The 19,910-nt window shown below is 35.2% G+C and overlaps 4 non-coding genes across 4 annotated transcripts; all 4 read left to right on the top strand.

Annotated features, from left to right (window-relative positions):
- The first annotated feature begins 4,795 nt into the window (after positions 1–4,795).
- Positions 4,796–4,889, top strand: LOC126796580 (small nucleolar RNA snoR69Y). The gene has a single exon (XR_007672419.1). It is a non-coding gene; the product is annotated as a small nucleolar RNA snoR69Y (small nucleolar RNA).
- Positions 4,890–4,980: 91 nt separating this feature from the next.
- Positions 4,981–5,071, top strand: LOC126796576 (small nucleolar RNA snoR69Y). The gene has a single exon (XR_007672416.1). It is a non-coding gene; the product is annotated as a small nucleolar RNA snoR69Y (small nucleolar RNA).
- An 11,318-nt stretch (positions 5,072–16,389) lies between these two features.
- LOC126796577 (small nucleolar RNA snoR69Y) lies at positions 16,390–16,484 on the top strand. Its single transcript, XR_007672417.1, has one exon. It is a non-coding gene; the product is annotated as a small nucleolar RNA snoR69Y (small nucleolar RNA).
- Positions 16,485–16,575: 91 nt separating this feature from the next.
- LOC126796574 (small nucleolar RNA snoR69Y) lies at positions 16,576–16,666 on the top strand. Its single transcript, XR_007672414.1, has one exon. It is a non-coding gene; the product is annotated as a small nucleolar RNA snoR69Y (small nucleolar RNA).
- The last annotated feature ends 3,244 nt before the right edge of the window (positions 16,667–19,910 follow it).

Genomic DNA, 19,910 nt, shown 5'->3' with positions numbered 1-19,910 from the left:
TTCCTCGGAACGAGAGTCGTATTACGTGTTACGACTCTAAAAGTTGACTTCTCAATGCGTAAGTTTTTCGGGAAAACTTCCTTCATGAAAGTCGTAGAGATCGTCGATACGAATTCGTGGACATGCGGCACACCTAAATCGGAGTTCGTACGGGAAAGTTATGAATCAAAAAGCGTATTTGGGCATTTTTAGAAATAAGTATAAATAGGGGTAAAATATCAGAAAAATGTGGATGAATCTTAGCTTGGTTAGCTAGTTTTTCTTGAGAATAGACGGTTTTTGGTTAATTGTTTAGGAATAGCTAGTTTGTTTAGTTATAAGAGATAACTCTTATTTTTAGCCCTAGGACGTGTTATCTTAGTTTTACTTGCTGAAATACAATTTAGTTGGACCTTCGATTAAAAAATATATATATATAACAAGTGCTACTTTTACTTAATTATCTTGTCATTGTGAAGCATCTTTGGCTAGTCCTAGTTATATACATTGCATGCGGCTCATTAATTAGTATGGTTCACGAAATTGGTAATGAAGTTTTCATTTTGCAGTTAGTTGAACATGAATGTGACCAACTCATTGAATTGAATCACGCAAAGCAAATTAAGGGTTGAAATCTGGTTTCCAACAAGGGTTAAAATCACACACAAAGGATTGTTAATTTGGGCTTTGTTCTAACCAAAAAAAAAACGAAAGTAGCCGTTGAAGATTGCAACGTTCAAAAACAACAAACTTTCGCTAGATACGACGCCGTTTAGTCGAGAGTACTTAAGACTCAGAGTCAGCGTTCTCTGTCTTGTTCAAATTGAAATTGAGAGAAGGCCAACAAACCCAGAGTCGGCTCTCTCTCCTCTCTTCTCGCTTCTCTCTCTTCCTCCAATCCGGTCAAGAAATCTCAGGCGCCGACTCTCAAGAGGTGAGTCCGAATTTTGATTTCATGTCTTCAATCATAATTTGGGGGGGGGGGGGTTTCAAATTTCTAGGGTTTCTGAGTGAAAGAAGAAGATGGGTGGGAAGAATTTGACTACTTGTCTCTCTCCCTCTTCGTAGATATTTGGTATGGGAATGATGTTGGGTTCTGATTTTACAGGAAACGAGTAATGGGTTGCACGAGGGTTTCAAGATTCAGGTTCGTCCGTTTTGATTATTGGGTTTGATTGAATTTATTTATTTTTGGTTTTCAAAGTTTCTCTTAAATTTTGGGTTTTGATTGTTGGCTCTTTTTTACTTCTTTGGCAAAATTGGTTGTGGCTTGAAAAATTTTCAGTTAGTTGTTGATTCTAGTTTGTTGGGATTTACATTTTATTGTGTTGTTGATATGTGCTGCAGATTCTCTGTGTTACTGCACTTTCAATAGAACAAGTATCTTGAATTTTCCCTTTGTCAGTTTATATATTATTCTGGAATTTGCCCATTTGTCATTTTGCATTGTAGAGGGTCTATAATTGATGCATTTTTGCTTTCTGTTACTCTTGGATTAACAAGTTCATATTCCTAGGTGTTTTTGGAGTCATACAGGTCTGAGATTGTGTGTTTGATAGCAGCAGCAAGGCACAAGTACTAGGGGTTTTTGTTCATGGTGCAGAGGACGATTTGGGTTCTAATTTGGTTCTTGTCTCTCATATTATTGTTTTTTCCATTTCTTTTCAACAGCGAGTTTGGTAGTTAAATTTATCTATAGCAAGAGGATTAAAAGCATAAGCCAGTTTAAAATATTTCAAATCAAAAATACAGTTTTCCGTTATTGTGCTTAATTTGTTCTTGATTAGATCTGCATCGTTCTGTAGCTGTTGTTAGGTACATCTTCTATTTCAGTTTGGAGGTGTTCAGTGAATTTGATAAGTTTGTGTTCATTTGTCTCTTACTTTATTTTGTATTGTTCATTGGCAGCACTTATTTCGGTGGCAGGATCTGGGGCTTAATCCTGATGCTGAATCGGGTGAGCTTATTTTTGCGTTTGCCTTGTTGTTCGTTTACTGGATTAGTCTAATCTTATTCTTGGATCAGGTTTCAGGTTTCAGGTTTCAGGTTTCAGGTTTATTTAAGATGGCAATTTTGAATGTGTGATCACACCACAAAGAGCCTATCGACAATAGAAAGTATTGGTAGGAAAGCATAGAACACAGAGAATTGATGAATCATCTTTGGTAAGCTGTGAATGCCATTTTTAGTTTAGTAGATTATGTCTTTGCTGCTCTCCTCTCTTCCAATTTTAGTTAGTTTCTGTGTGCATCGTCTTTGTTTGCATCCCTTTTTTCCTATGAGTAATGGAGACTTACCAGAGATTTCGATAATGCAGGGATCTTGGATTCTGATAATGGAGTTTTCAGAGCATAAATGCACTCTCTTCTTCTACCTTCACAATCCTAACCTCTACATAACCATAATGCTAAACCATCTTCCATCTTAAACAAAACAGTAATAAAATTATGTAGATCGATTGAGATCTTGGCTATCTTCAAATTGTTTATTTTTTCTGTGACTTAATTAGTCTGAAATAAGGGTTTGCATCTTTTGTTTTCATTTAATAAAGGGCGTTGTAATACATATTTCAGCTTCTCCACGCCATTTTATTCAAATCCGGGAAGCCAACAAAAAACAAAGTAATGTCTTGCAAATGTAAATTTTGCACTCCCTTTTTAATATGATATTGGTAGCTTGATTGTTTCTTATAGTAGAATATTAATGAAAAACCGAAAGCTCCAAGAAGTGGCTTTGATATAAGCTATTCTGCTAATTGATGTATCTGTATGTTTGTTGAAGATGTCATGATTTTGCAAGGTGCTTTACTATGCATCACATCTTGGTCCTTTAATTTGGGACTGGTAGTTTGATTACTTTTCAGGTGCTTAATATAGGTCTTTGGGAAAAAACCTAAACGGGTTTATATGGGTGTAGAGGATTGTGTTGTAAGGTGATTGAGACGGGGACAAGGGAAGTTGAAGGAAAAGTAGACATATCATCTCTCAATGGATCATCTACAGTTTTGACTTGGGTCTCCATCCGTCCTGGTATTGAGGTAAACAATTTGCTTGAATACTATCCATTTGTCATTTTTTATTTATTCTGAAATTTTCTTGTTCAATTTTGGAAACTATCGTATGGATACTATCCCATCATGTTCTTATCATTTTTATCATTTCATGTGGTGGAGAGCCATTTTCCGTTACAATCTCTAAGTTGGGAATCTCAACCCTTGTATGCTTATCATAAAACTTCCTGGTTGCTGCTCAAGAGTTGAAGCTGCCCGCTTTTGAAGCTTCTCATCTTCAAAGGGTATATCTGTTTATAGTTTATGTTAACTCTTACAGTGCCTGCATTGTTTCTCGGGAGGTTGTTGACAGTGTTTTATGTTATGTCTCAGGACACTTTAGAGGCAGGATGCGCAGGGAAGGTTGTTGATAGTGTTAATCCTAATTCCCAAATTATAGAGGTAGAAGGAATGACAGACACCCTGGATTGCATAATTCATGGCGACAAAGAGGTGGTGATTGATGAGGTAACAACATACATTTATCTCTTTCGATTTTGTTGTTTATTTATTGATCAACTCTAATACTGCAACACAATGATTTACTGTCTGTGATTAATCTCGGAAAATTTTCAGTTTCAAGAGCTCTCTGCTGTTTCCTGTTTGCCTAAATCACCCACAACTAGGTAGAGGTTTATATCTACTTAACTTAGTATAACGCAATGAAAACTATGCTTTACTTTTTTGATAACAAGTTTCTGGTTTCTGATTTTTCTGTCATCAGAAAACCTGTTTGCTTCTGTTGTTTTTTTCCTTCTTTTTTCTATGTTTCCTAAGGTTATTATTGTTGATTTAGGGACATTGCCTGGAAGTTGGAACAGCCCAAATTTTTTGTATGTGTTTTAGCTTTAGGGTGGTTTGAACTTTTGGGTTCTGATTTTGCACGAAATGAGTAATCAATCAAGAACTGGGCTTCAAGAATCAGGTTCGTCGGTTTCATCTTTGATTCCCTTTCGTGTTGATTATAGATAAAACACTATTGGGTTTGATTGAATCAACGAATTGATTTTCTTTTTGGTTTTCAAAGTTTCTTATTTTGGGTTTGAAAATTAGGGTATACCCTCTTCTCTTTTCTTCCCCCATCCCAGTTTTCACATTGACGATTGTTTCCTTGCTACACTTTACATGCTTCATCTCCCATTTTTATGATGCATTGGTTTCAAAGTCTTGAGCTTTTGTTGGTTTTTGATCCTGGGTTTTAATGATTTGCTTTGTTTTTGTTTTGTGTTTAAAAACAGTATCATCAGTACCAGGTAGTGGGGAGAGCTCTCCCATCTGAGAAGGATGAGCATCCCAAGATCTTCTATGGCACACCAATGAGGTCCGTGCCAAATCCAAGTTTTGGTAAGCTTTTTTTTTTTTTTTTACTCCTTAAAGATTGTAACTTTGATACTTAAACATTGGAACTTTAAATCTTATAGAGAACCCAATATAAACTAAGTCATTAGTTAGACTCTGTTTATAAAGTTAAAGTGATCTAGATTTAGTTCTTTTGATTACTCGTTATGTGTTTTTGGATCTTATTTTGACCCAAGTTATATGTTTGTTTGGATGTTTTGGTTAAGTACTTCTTGAGGAAGTTGAAGAAGGTGAAGAAGAGCAATCTTGGCCATCAATGAGGTATTTATCTTGCATTTCCGGCAACATTGCTTACTCTTTTGGCCAATATGAGTCTGTTACTTAACAAATTGTGAAATAGACCTGGTAAACATGGAACATGTTTGATAATGATTAGTTTATTGCTCTTGTGTGACAATAGTAAGAGATACTAGTTGCAGTGATGATACATGTGAATCCCAGCTCATTATGAGGCCTTTTGTGGTCTGGGAATTGCTTCATCCACATGTATCTAAGCCTTGATTCAGATGTGTCATAGAAGACATTGCTATAGTTTTATGTTCGAAGTATAGGGCTTGGTTGTGAGGCCACTGTATACTCATGTTTGTTCTTGTGGTTGCAATGATGATAATGTGTATCCCAGCTCCATATGAGACCTTTTGTGGTCTTGGAATAGACTTTGTTCACATATATCTGAGCCCAGCTTCTAATCGAAGCAGTAATATTCATCCATATTTAGGTTTGCCAATGTTTGATTGTTTCTGTTTTGTTACTGCAATAAACTTTGAGCAAATGGAGGAAGAGCGCACCAAGGTAAGGATTTTCTTATATTTATATTTTCATTCATGGCTGTGTTGCAAGCAATGGTTGATAAGTAAGTACTCTGACTCTATCCACAGAGGAATTTCTTTCTTAGGTACTTTCTGTTTCTTTTTTTCGTATTAAATGTTTTAGTAATGATTTTCTTTAGTGTCAAATTAATTTCAGTTAACTGAGCAGGCGAGAGTAGTTAAGCTTTCCATAGTATATTACTGAGATATACTTGCTGCTGTAACAACTGTTGTTGGCTCAAATGGTATGCAAATCGTGTTTCCTCTGATTGTGTGTGTCTATTAAATTTCTATATATTGACAAATTACTCTCTTCAGTGATTGATTACTGCTCTTAGTTAAGACACCAGTGATTAAATAATATAGTCTATGTGTGGTTATTTTCAGTTAAGATAGCAGTGATTAAAACTTATGGTTTTTGTGAGAGGTCATATACGGTGTATTTATAATTTTGGTTTGTCATCTAGTAGGGCTGAGGTTCTTTTTCCTATTCAAACGATAAAAGTATCTATCAAGCTGAAATAGGCAGGTAGATGAAATAGGTACAGTGTGAATTTAGTCTATTGCCAGTTGTCAATCTAACATTGATAGATTTTCTCCTGGTATGTGTTGTTTTTGAGTTACGTGCTTGGAAATATAATCAGTTTTGGTAACTTGCCTGCCAGAAACTGAAAAGGGGTTTTACTTTTTTAAGAATGGGAGAATCTAAGGGAGTGAGGCTTCTCTTCTGGTATGTGTTGTTTTCTCCTAATATTTGAGTTTTTTGTTTGGCATTGTGAGATTTAGCTGGAATTGGATTTGGTTTTGTTCACGTTTGGATATGAGTTGATTTGTTGGTGCCTTGGAGTTTTACTTTTTTTTCTACAACTGTTGTTAGAAGTGGGAGTTTGGTTTGGATTGATTTAGTTGGAAAGTGTATGTCTGTGGGTGAACTCAACTGGGTTTTGTTTAGGATCAGAATTTTCTGATTGGCTAAGTTGGATTCGTATAGGTTTGTGTTCTAAATAACTCGATTCTCTTGATTTCTTCCATCTGCATTGGTATATATGATGATTGGCTTGATTTTACGGTGTGTGTTTTTGATATGATTGGTAACCCTGTGTTTTCTGTTTTCTGTTTTCTGAATACAAGCATTGAACTCTTAGCAGGTGTTTTAAAGAGGACATATAGGTTGAAATCTTAAAGATATTTATCAGAATGTTCAAGCTATCTCCTCGCAGGAGCCCGAGATCTAAAGGTTTTAAGGTGAAGCATGTTCTACAGATATGTATTTTGGCAGTTATGTACAATAAAACTGGAATGTGGAAGAGATCGGTAATGTAGGAGGAGGCAGTGGAGAAGACCCGGGAAATGAAAATGAGCAGCCAAATATTGAAGAGACAACGAATGATTATGTGGATTCAGGAGAAGGAGATAAAGCAACGGAATTGATGAGGAGAGCACTGGGAATGAAAATAAAGAGATCAAGGATGATGCAGATGGAAACACAAATAATGAAGATGTCAAAGAAAATTACGTCCGTGCTACTGACATGCAGGCACACATATTCAGTGCCGATTGCACAAAATTGGTTTGTAAGCATGGAGGTAAATTATCTTTATGAAATTTATGTCTAAAATATAGCCTCTTCTATTTTACGTATTCACTATATAATGCTTCCCCGATCATGATCTTAAAACAGTGAACGATATGTAATTTTTTTTTTTTCTGAAACGAGGATATGTAATGTTTTGAGCATGTTGGTTGTTTGATTTTTTTTTAAATTCATTATTGCATTAATAAAGATTTGCAGGGTGGTTTATGCAGTTTCAATTTTTGGGCCTTTTCGTACTGCTGTAACTAATCTATTGGATCTCAATAGTCTATAAGATCACTTCTTTGATCTGATCCTGTTCAATTTTCTCTCGTTTATGCTACTGCAGGGTTAAATTTCCAAGTTTAAATTCAAGCGTGGTTGGTTTAGTTTTTAATGAATGATCAATGCTTTTCTTTGTTCTTGAGAATCTTGTGCATTTGTATGTAATTGTGCTCATTTTACAGGCATCTTCCAAATCACAACAACAAGTTAACATGGCCTATCCCTCCTCAGATTGGACGATTGAAACACCTAAGAATATTGTATTGTCCTTTCTTGTACTCAAGTTTGTTTGACTATAAAGGTTTTTTTGTAAAGAATTTAACAAAAGCTAACTTTAATTTTGCATAACTATTTTTCAGGTAGCAATGGAATTACCTACACAGAAAATTGAGTATGTGATGAAAGTAGAAAGGTTGTTCCAACCTAAGGTCTTATAATTCTATCACAGGTGAGAATACTTGCTCAACTTTGCCTTCTTTGTCTATGTTATCTCCTAATACTGTAGTCAGATTTTTAAGTTACTATGCCTTTAAAGTTAGAGTTCACTTCCCTTGTAAATAACCGCTCAATGTCACTATGCCTTCGTCTTTGATGGATCTGTTTCCGTCTCGCCGTCGAAGGTAACTCTGACCAACTTCTGATCTGCTTTTTACATTATACCAAACATGTACCTTATAAAGAGATGAAGAAGAATGGAAGCCCCATGTATGTTTTCTCTCGAACAGTTTTTTAATGTGCAATTGGCCTAATGCCCATTTAAGTCTTTATCCTCAATGCACTAATTTAGTTTATCTTTTGTTTGTGATCTGGACAGTCTTATCCCCAATGCACTATTTGTCTAGTGTTTCTGTGTAAAAATTGTGTTTCTCCATGGGCTTACTGTTGGAAAATCTAATGTCAATAGCAAGTGATTATCTTTTAATAATGGACTGACAAGGTGGTTGTTGAATTGTCTATCCCGATCCTTTGTGGTTTTGCATGTGAGAGACGCATTTAGTGTCACTGTATCCTTTCCTTGTATATCACTTCAGGTCTGTAATTAACTAGATTGATTAGTAGTGTCTTACACATGATGACAGTTGCTTAACTGTCATGGAATATATGTTGGTGCTGGAGAAAAAGGCCGTCAAGGAAGAGAAAATGAAACACCTGGATTAATTCGAGGCTGTGGCGAGCATCCCAAGGTCCATTAGATTTTTTTTATTCTTCTTTTTTTGTGATGTAATATCTTGTTTACGATAGGATAGTTTGATAGGTATTATCTGTTGAAGAGCTTACGTTGGTTCTGGTATCAGTCAGGAAAGCTGAAGAGGAGGATTCGCCCAAGTGAAGTCACAATAAATATAGGAAAAAAATGCCGAGATTCCCGAATGTCCCATTCCGGGTGAAAGGTTTGTTGTTGTTGTTGTTCTTCTTCTTCTTCTTCTTCTGGAATAATTTTGAGGTTAACTTGGTACACTCTTTTACTCCGATGGAAAGAAGTCAGGCTTGACAATACTGTTACATGGTTGGCTTTCTGGAATGATCCGATCAATCCGAAGGAGTTCAAATACTTATTTCTCACAGCTAGTAGTTCCTGAAAGGGACAAAGCGACAAGGAGAAATATGAGAAAGCAAGGAAGTTTAAGGTGCTTAGATGGAGATGAGCTATAAGAGTTTGATGTGGAAGCTTCTCAGAAAGGGATTGTCTACATTGATGAAGTTGATAAGATAATAATGGTCTCGTAAAAAATCAATGTGAGTTTTGTTACTCTTTATCAATGTGATTGAAAGAATTTTGTATTTTGGTGTAGGTCTTCCTTCACAGAACCTAAAAATGCTCTTTGTAAACAGTACAAGATGAGTTCGACATGAACAATGTAAGCATATGCCTTATATTTTTAACTCTGAAACCAGCTCTATATATGCTTTCATTATGTCTTTATATCACGACTATGATCATTTTTGCATAATTTAGTTATGTAAAAATGTTGTATGATACGGGCTAGCCTGAACTTGCAGGGAAAGCAGGGGGCTGGCGAAGGAGAGTGTTTGCAGGAAGAGTTAGAGCTCCAATCCGGATTCATTGGTTTGTGATATCTTTTTCTCCATGTATGAAAGATATGCTCATATAAAATATAGTAGTTTGAAATTGAAGTCTTGGTATGCCCTTCCAACATGTGTAGCAATTCTAGATTAGAACATGGATCTTTTGCCTTGTGCCATCAAGACCACGAATATGTTATACACCCATAGCAGCAGTGAGACCCTCTTTGGCAGTTTACAAGCATATTTACTGCCTTTCAGCAGAAATAGACCTATTTAGCTCAACTTAAATTAAGAATACGGTGCGGAAATTTTAATTACAGTAATTTGTTATATGATAATGTGGAAAACTATTCGATGCAGGATTACACAGGAGCTATCAGGGATGCACACACTAAGGATTTTACAAGTAGGGATCCTGCAAAGCAGCAAATAGTTGTTGCTACCTTAAAATTTGGGTTTTGATTGTTGGGTTTCTTTCTTCTTTTGGGTTGGTGGATTATTTTATTTCTGATTGATAAGTTTTCAAAATTTGGCACCACGGTATATTTTTGTTGCTCTGTAGTTTTCTTCTTATGTGTGTGTATGGTGTTCTTATCATAAATATAAGTGTTTTAGATTGCTGGGTTTTTTTACTTCTTTGGCAGATTCCAAGCTTTGTGGCTTGAAAAATTGCAGTTTGTTGTTGATTCTATCTGTATATATGTTACTGCACTTTCAATAGAACATGGATTTTTATTACTGTCTTGAATTGAGTCATTATATCTCGCTTGAATCTTTCGATAACTGTACTGCTACCTAAATGACTGCTTAGGAAAAGATTAAAGGCTTATATTGATGTAAACAATTTGCTTGGATACTATCCCTTGTCATTTTGTATTTATTCTGGAATTTGCTAGTTCAATTATTTTGTGTTCTTCTCCTAATCTTAACGCTCTTTTGGTGGCGCCTTCTCTTGCCTCTTCCCTGATAGATCTCAGGTTGGGCCTTTTGCTCTATCTTATCCATTTATTTAATGAACAACAGAACATAACTGTTGTGGATTGAGCGCTTGGCTAAAAGAAGAGCGCAGCACAATGCCTTTTTGGGAGAAGGTGTAAGTAAAATTGCGTATTCATTTATGTTAATTACAATTGTGTCGATGCTATTTCTGAATTGTGTTTTCCTGGTATGTTCTTAATCTCTTAATGGTGGTTCTTATGTTGATGCATGAAGCATTTATTTTGTTTGATTTATGGATAGTTACATGGTTATACGTAATGGTTTGATTGACTAGTATTGGTATTTAGTTTACAGTAATTAGGTGAAAGAAATTATCTTTCAGCTTTTAATAACTATATAACTGATATATGTACTTGGTTTAATTAGGAGGATCACCCAAATATATGCTGAAAGAAGCTAGGCTGGCAAACGTGCCTTTGCTCTCCGGCCTATACTGAAAATGATACAGCAAGTCTGAATATTGCTGTTTCCAAAATGCAAGTCATGAAAGATGAAGCCCAGATCTGCAATGGTAAGTGCAAAGTACTTGAGAGACGATTTCTAATGATTACAATTTAGAATATGCAGATGCTCACTATGTCATTAATAAAAGTCATTTAATTATTAAAAGTCATTCGTCTGGTTTCTGTTGTATGGTTATCAGGTTGTGGATCAACTGTTGTCAATTACCAGTGTTTCAGCTGCGAACATTTACAGGCCAAAGAGATGCATCCACATTCCTTCAATGAAAAAAATCTGGGTAACTGATTTGATATATGTGCTTTTATTTTATTAATGTGTTCTGATTTTCATATAATAGATACATTGAACTTATACTGAATTTGCAGGGAGAGGAAATCCATATTTGTTTATTGATACTGAATTTGCTAATTATTAATATTAAAGCCAAGAGACAGAATATTTTTACTATTGAGTACTAATTTATAGCTGAGATCTTTATACTTTCTTCATTATTAATGTAAGCGTCTAATTATTTATTTATGGTTCTGAGATCTTTATACAATGGTGTCATTTTCCCACCTCCTTACACGCCACACGGGGTGAAGATGCTTTACAATGGCAAGCCAGTCAAACCAGAGGAGGTTTCTTTCTCTGGCTGATCTATTTTCTCCTTGACAGGTCGCTTAAGTTTTTATTTTTAAAAGTTATTAGACTGACAGTGATGATAGATACAGAATATGTGCAGAAACAAACGTTCATAGACAACTTCTGGAATGAGTGGCGTAAGTTGCTTGGGAAGAATCATGTGGTTCAGAATTTGGAAGACCTAGATCAAAGAATTTGGGTACAGTTTTGAATTCTCTCTGCCTCTATCTTCATTGCTTGAAGATATTTGGTATGGGTTTGAACTTTTGTATTTTGATTTTGCAGGAAATGAGTAATCAAGAACTGGGTTGCACTAGGGCTTCAACAATCAGGTTCGTCGGTTTCATGTTTGATAAGTTTTTGAAATTTGGCAGCATCGTATATTTTTGTTGTTCTGGAGTCCTACATGTACTGTATACTTTTATATTATGATAAATTGAGAGGTACATTTATTCCTTTTTGTTGAATACTGTACTCAAAAATACTTGTTACTGACAGAGGGACAGCCAGAGAGTATTGTTCAGAGCATAAAAAGCATGGTTTGTTTGTATATAGCAAAGGTAAAACGTAAAACAAAAGCTCTTTCCCCTCAAAATTTAGAGGGAGCTTCAAATTTGATAGAGTATCTTTATATGTCCAACTTCTGGAAGCTACTTTGTTTTGTATACATTACTTGATATGTCATGCTGTTCTTGTAGTATTTTTGTAGTGGTATCTGTGATTTCATTTAATTACTACGATATCCTAGTCATATTTGACATAATGTTCATGATAAGCATATAAATCAATCAGACTATTTACTTAAATACTCTCTTTCTCTACAAAAATAGAATGCTCTTTGATAACTGAGGTTTCATAAATCTTAAGTAACTGAAAGGAAACCTTGTTAGTTATGGCCTTATGGATTTCTTACTGTAGTGGTAGAAACCATAGATAGTTCTTAAATTGGAATCCAAGTATTGTGAGCATGATCGTCTTTTTTGTGTTTTTCTCACCTAGAATTTCTTTATGTGCTCTGACCTCCTAATCATATGGTATTATATCTTTGAAGTATATTGAAACTTGTGCCATGTTTTTATATTTGCGGAAATATGAAACTAGTGCTTATAAAAAAAAAGAGAATTGGTAAGTTTTTGAGAAAAACTTTCCTGGAATGTTTTTGGCTCATGGGCTGGATCAGACTGGTGGATGGTATCTTTATTGTATTGGGGGTTTCCAGGTTCTTGGATTTGATTGTTCCTTTCATGTTGGGTGATTCTAATTCTAGTCCTTCTGCTGAATTGGTTAGCCAAAATCAGTGGTCTAGATTTCCCATTTTTTTCCTAGGGTGATGTTATCAGATGGCAAGAGAAGTTGGTCCTACAGTCAAGCAGTCTCAAGCCAAGAAAGTACAGTTGGCTACAAGCATGAAGGATTGGGATAGAATTGTAAAGCTCGGAAGAAAGGACCTCAACCCTTTTCGGGAAGACTGTGGTTGAAGATGCGAGGCATAAGGAGGATGATGATGAAGAAGAAAACAGGAATGTGGAAGAGATCGGTAATGTAGGAGGCAGTGGAGAAGACCAGGGAAATGAAAATGAGCAACCATCATGTGGATTCAAGAGAAGGAGATAAAGCAACGGAAGTGACAAGAGAAACTAGTAATGAGGAGAGCACTGGAAATGAAAATGAAGAGATCAAGGATAATGCATATGGAAATCAAAGAATGAGGAGTGCCGCAGAAATAATAGTGTTCAGTGAGGTAAGTCATTTCTTTTAGTTGCTCCATATAATAGTGTTCAGTGAGGTAGATCGTGTTTTGACTATTTCATTATGATAACTCGCTTAAATGCAAGTCACTGCTTGCTGAGTTAAATAGTGTGTAGATGTGTTTATTTAATTGCTTCAAATATCGACTGTCATGAAGGAGGTGAGAATACAGTACATTAGTTTCAAATAGGACCTTCTTTTAACAAAAGCTAACTTTAATTTTGCATAGCTATTTTTCAGGTAGTAATGGAATTACCTACACAGAAAATTGAGTATGTGATGAAAGTAGAAAGGTTGTTCCAAACTAAGGTCTTATAATTATATCACAGGTGAGAATACTTGCTCAACTTTGCCTTCTTTGTCTATATTATCTCCTAATACTGTAGTCAGATTTTTTCATGCCCGTCCTGGTGAATTTATCTATTTTTCATTCCGATGGACATATTCTTTTGATTAGAACTAAGTTAATATTTTCTTTTTCTGGGTTTCACAGACAAGAAGAGCCAACTAAAAAAAAATTGAGGAGTGCCACAGAAATAATAGTGTTCAGTGAGGTCGGTCGTTTCTTGTAGTTGCTCCATATAATAGTGTTCAGTGAGGTAGATCGTGTTTTGACTATTTCATTATGATAATTCGCTCAAATCCAAGTCACTGCTTGCTGAGATTAATAGTAAGAAATCATTATTAGCTAGATGGGTTTATTTAATTGCTTCAAATATCGACTGTGATGAAAGAAGCAAATTTATAGGGAATGGTTTCTTTTTTGTGGAACGACGAAGAAGAAAAGAGGCTTGGGTCAAACAACAAGCTGGCAGATCGGTATGTATCGTTTTATTACCCAGGCAACACACTTAGCTCTTCTGAGGTATTTCTTCCTCTGATTTTTTTGTTTGGTTGGATTTAATGATAATTTGATCCCCATATATGCTTACTTTCTCAAGATTTGGTTTCATTCATATATTGTTTTAACAAAATCATGTATTAACATCCTATTAATGTTGAGAACTGATTCAGAATGAAGAATTATCAGTAAACATCAATTGGCTACTTGAGACTAAAACAATTGGGCTTCAACTAAAAAACTCTGATGAGAGAAAAATAATTCAAAATGAAAGAATAGCTTTTATAAGTTCGAGTTCCCTTCCTTGTAAAGAACCGCTCAGTGTCACTATGCCTTCGTCTTTGTTGGATCTCTTCCATCTCGCCGTCAAAGGTAACTCTCTAACCAACTTCTGATATGCTTTTTACAGTTTTCAATGCTTAATTACAGTTGAGACTGATATGCTTGTTAGAACTATCCATGAGGTTGTTCATTGCTTAATTACAGTTGAGACTGATATGATTGATTTAAATCAACACAGATTGCAAGAATTATTCAACTACGCTAATTTTAGAACTTTCAACTTTTGTTGTTACTCTATAATTTTAGAATGGTAGTGTTCAACTGTTCACGGTGTTGTTCATTGTTATTGTTATTTTCAAGTTTGCCATTGCCTTTTATTTTGGGCACCTGTTGATATGGAAGATGATTTGGGTGATTTGGGGTTACCACAACCAACATCTGATATCTGATATTTGTTTGCATATCTGACTCTCTTCCCTTCTCCACCGGATTGTTCGTCAGTCTATTGCAAATCGGCACCCAAAATCGTGTGAGTTTCTTATCTTCCTGTTGGGTTTGGGTTGAATTTGTTGAGTACTTGATCAAATAATTTGATTAAGGTGGGTCTTCCAAATGACTTGGCTTTCAGATTTAGGAAACTAAGCTCTGCAAATTTTAGTTTTTCTTAATCCCTCGTGGTTCTTATTTAATCCGATTTCAATGTCAATTTGATTTTGGGTATTGAGTTTCTGGGTTTTCAGGTTACTATTGGTGCTAGGATGAATATCAATTTTTTTTTTGGAGAGCCTTCTATGCCATGGGCATGTGGTTCCTGATAAACCAAGTAACATGTAAGAATGAAAAGCAGACGATCATATTCATGGAAAATTGGAAATAGCTTTTGAGTGTCAGTATTGACTGAATGATCATATCGATCTATTTGTTGTAAATAGATCTCACTCCCTTCTCTCATCGTATATTCTCTACCAGATTCTTATCTTGATGTCGAAATTTTCTTGATTGAGATTATACAGATCATCATTGATTGATTTTCAACTTTGGTCATGCAGAAAGGTGGAAATTGACTTGTGCTTTGGGTGATGGAAAATTTGATTTGGGTGAGGGTTCTGTGTTGTTTTCAATCACACGTTATAGATATTAAATCACGCGTTATTTGATGATCTCCCTTTGGTTGTAATTTCTGATGTGTAGGTGAGGCTTTGATTCAGAGTAAATTAGGGTGACATTGGCTACAATTAAAAGGTAAGAACCAATTCGTAAACCAGTATATGTATTACTTGGTCGATTAGCTTGATTATGATTTTAATTAGTAATTATGAGCTGCATATGTGTTGAACCATTCAGGTAGATAGTGAGGAACATATGGTCCTAAACTACAGAATGCCAAAAGGAACTGCATCACTATTTCAATATCTCTGGCCTTAATAACTTGAAATAGTGACTTGAACTCCAAAACACTGCTAGGTAACGATTAATCAAATATGCAGCAGTATGAATAGCATACGACCAGAATCATTTTGGAACATTAGCCTGTAACATGAGACATCTGGTTTTTTCAAGTAGATCTATATTCTTCCTCTCAGATATTCCATTCTGCTGAGGTGTTCCAACACAAGATGTTTGATGATAAATGCCATGATCACTGAGATATTGAGTAAATTTTTTTGAAGTATACTCTGCCATTATCTAATCTTAATCTGCAGATATTAGAAGAAACTTGTTGCTGTAGATTGGTTTGTTTATTAGGTATTTGGTTTTTTAGTATTTATTGGCTAGTTATGATATGTGAGCATAAACTGATAATTTGATCAATTTTTTGCTTCTATTTTATTCGATTTTTCATTCCATTGGTTGTTAGGGAATTAAGGAGTTTATTTTCATCTGCAGTTTCAACCTTCGCATACACAGACAAAGAGGTGGTGATTGATGAGGTAACAACATACATTTATCTCTTTCGATTTTGTTGTTTATTTATTGATCAACTCTAATACTGCAACACAATGATTTACTGTCTGTGATTAAACTAAGTCATTAGTTAGACTATGTTTATAAAGTTAAAGTGATCTAGATTTAGTTCTTTTGATTGCTGGTTATGTGTTTTTGGATTTTATTTTGACCCAAGTTATATGTTTGTTTGGATGTTTTGGTTAAGTACTTCTTGAGGAAGTTGAAGAAGGTGAAGAAGAGCAATCTTGGCCATCAATGAGGTATTTATCTTGCATTTCCGGCAACATTGCCTACTCTTTTGGCCAATATGAGTCTGTTACTTTACAAATTGTGAAATAGGCCTGGTAAACATGATGTTTGATAATGATTAGTTTATTGCTCTTGTGTGACAATAGTAAGAGATACTAGTTGCAGTGATGATACATGTGAATCCCAGCTCATTATGAGGCCTTTTGTGGTCTGGGAATTGACTTCATCCACATGTATCTGAGCCTTGATTCAGATGTGTCATAGAAGTCATTGCTATAGTTTTATGTTCGAAGTATAGGGCTTGATTGTGAGGCCACTGTATACTCATGTTTGTTCTTGTGGTTGCAATGATGATAATGTGTATCCCAGCTCCATATGAGACCTTTTGTGGTCTTGGAATAGACTTTGTTCACATATATCTGAGCCCAGCTTCTAATCAAAGCAGTAATATTCATCCATGTTTCGGTTTGCCAATGTTTGATTGTTTTTGTTTTGTTACTGCAATAAACTTTGAGCAAATGGAGGAAGAGCGCACCAAGGTAAGGATTTTCTTATATTTAAACTTTCATTCATGGCTGTGTTGCAAGCAATGATTGATAAGTAAATACTCTGACTCTATCCACAGAGGAATTTCTTTCTTAGGTACTTTCTGTTTCTTTTTTTCGTATTAAATTTTTTAGTAATGATTTTCTTTAGTGTCAAATTAATTTCAGTTAACTGAGAAGGCGGGAGTAGTTAAGCTTTCCAGAGTATATGACTGAGATATACCTGCTGCTGTAACAACTTTTGTTGGCTCAAATGGTATGCAAATTGTGTTTCCTCTGATTGTGTGTGTCTATTAAATTTCTATATATTGACAAATTACTCTCTTCAGTGATAGATTACTGCTCTTAATTAAGACACCAGTGATTAAATAATATAGTCTATGTGTGGTTATTTTCAGTTAAGATAGCAGTGATTAAAACTTATGATTTTTGTGAGAGGTCATATACGGTGTATTTATAATTTTGGTTTGTCATCTAGTAGGGTTGTGGTTCTTTTTCCTATTCAAACGATAAAAGTATCTATCAAGCTGAAATAGGCAGGTAGATGAAGGTACAGTGTGAATTTAGTAAGTGATTTTTCCCTTTTTCTTTCTTTTTCCTTCTTGTTTTATTGCTACTAATTCATTTTATATTTGTGTCTTATTAATGAGTACCTGTTGTTTGTTCTTATCTGTAGGTTGGTGCTTTCTGGTTATTTTGTGATAGCAGAGCCTTTTTGTGGGGGACTGGTGGGTACCACCCCCATTGCGCCATTACACAGAAGTGCATGTTCTTGGTTTCAGCGATGCTTGAAGGTGCAAGGTGATTTTTGTTAATGTTCTTTTGGGTCGGTGGATTATTTTATTTTTGATTGATAAGTTTTCGAAATTTGGCAGCATGGTATATTTTTGTTGCTCTGGAGTTTTCTTCTTATGTGTGTGTGTGTATGGTGTTCTTACCCTAAATATAAGTGTTTTAGATTGCTTTGGATCGAGTTTATTCTGTATATGACTATAACGTTTTGTCTTTTGGCAGTTGTCAATCTAACATTGATAGATTTGCCCCTGGTATGTGTTGTTTTTGAGTTACGTGCTTGGAAATATAATCCGTTTTGATAACTTACCTGCCAGAAACTGAAAAAGGGGTTTTACTTTTTTAAGATTGGGAGAATCTAAGGGAGTGAAGCTTCTCTTCTGTTTGGCATTGTGAGATTTAGCTGGAATTGGATATGAGTTGATTTGTTGGTGCCTTGGAGTTTTACTTTGTTTTCTACAACTGTAGTTAGAAGTGGGAGTTTGGTTTGGATTGATTTAGTTGGAAAGTGTATGTCTGTGGGTGAACTCAACTGGGTTTTGTTTAGGATCAGAATTTCCTGATTGGCTAAGTTGGATTCGTATAGGTTTGTGTTCTAAATAACTCGATTCTCTTGCTTTCTTCCATCTACCATGGTATATATGATGATTGGCTTGATTTTACGGTGTATGTGTTTTTGATATGATTGGTAACCTTGTGTTTTCTGTTTTTTGAATACAAGCATTGAACTCTTAGCAGGTGAAATCTTGAAGATATTCATAAGGATGTTCAAGCTATCTCCTCATAGGAGCCCGGGATCTAAAGGTTTTAGGGTGAAACATGTTCTACATATATGTAGGAGGAGGCAGTGGAGAAGACCCGGGAAATGAAAATGAGCAGCCAAATGTTGAAGAGACAACGAATGATTATGTGGATTCAGGAGAAGGAGATAAAGCAATGGAATTGATGAGGAGAGCACTGGGAATGAAAATGAAGAGATCAAGGATGATGCAGATGGAAACACAAATAATGAAGATGTCAAAGAAAATTACGTCCGTGCTACTGACATGCAGGCACACATATTCAGTGCCGATTGCACAAAATTGGTTTGTAAGCATGGAGGTAAATTATCTTGATGAAATTTTTGTCTAAAATATAGCCTCTTCTATTTTACGTATTCACTATATAATGCTTCCCCGATCATGATCTTAAAACAGGGAACGATATGTAATGTTTTTTTTTTCTGAAACGAGGATATGTAATGTTTTGAGCATCTTGGTTGTTTGATTTTTTTAAATTCATTATTGCATTAATAAAGACTTGCAGGGTGGTTTATGCAGTTTCAATTTTTGGGCCTTTTCGTACTGCTGTAACTAATCTATTGGATCTCAATAGTCTATAAGATCACTTCTTTGATCTGATCCTGTTCAATTTTCTCTCGTTTATGCTACTGCAGGGTTAAATTTCCAAGTTTAAATTCAAGCGTGGTTGGTTTAGTTTTTAATGAATGATCAATGCTTTATCTTTGTTCTCGAGAATCTTGTGCATTTGTATGTAATTGTGCTCATTTTACAGACATCTTCCAAATTCACAACAACAAGTTAACATGGCCTATCCCTCCTCAGATTAGACGATTGAAGCACCTAAGAATACTGTATTGTCCTTTCTTGTACTCAAGTTTGTTTGACTATAAAGGTTTTTTTGTAAAAAATTTAACAAAAGCTAACTTTAATTTTGCATAACTATTTTTCCGGTAGCAATGGAATTACCTACACAGAAAATTGAGTATGTGATGAAAGTAGAAAGGTTGTTCCAAACTAAGGTCTTATAATTCTATCACATGTGAGAATACTTGCTCAACTTTGCCTTCTTTGTCTATGTTATCTCCTAATACTGTAGTCAGATTTTTAAGTTACTATGCCTTTAAAGTTAGAGTTCCCTTCCCTTGTAAATAACCGCTCAATGTCACTATGCCTTCGTCTTTGTTGGATCTCTTTCCGTCTCGCCGTCAAAGGTAACTCTCTGACCAACTTTTGATCTGCTTTTTACAATATACTAAACATGTACCTTATAAAGAGATGAAGAAGAATGGAAGCCCCATGTATGTTTTCTCTCTAACAGTTTTTTAATGTGCAATTGGCCTAATGCCCATTTAAGTCTTTATCCTCAATGCACTAATTTAGTTTATCTTTTTTTTGTGATCTGGACAGTCTTATCCCCAATGCACTATTTGTCTAGTGTTTCTGTGTAAAAATTGTGTTTCTCCATGGGCTTACTGTTGGAAAATCTATTGTCAATAGCAAGTGATTATCTTTTAATAATGGACTGACAAGGTGCTTGTTGCATGTCTATCCCGATC

This window comes from Argentina anserina, chromosome 5 (assembly GCF_933775445.1).
Source record: "Argentina anserina chromosome 5, drPotAnse1.1, whole genome shotgun sequence".
In the NCBI taxonomy this organism is placed as follows: domain Eukaryota; kingdom Viridiplantae; phylum Streptophyta; class Magnoliopsida; order Rosales; family Rosaceae; genus Argentina; species Argentina anserina.
This window is presented reverse-complemented; position numbering and strand designations above follow the sequence as displayed.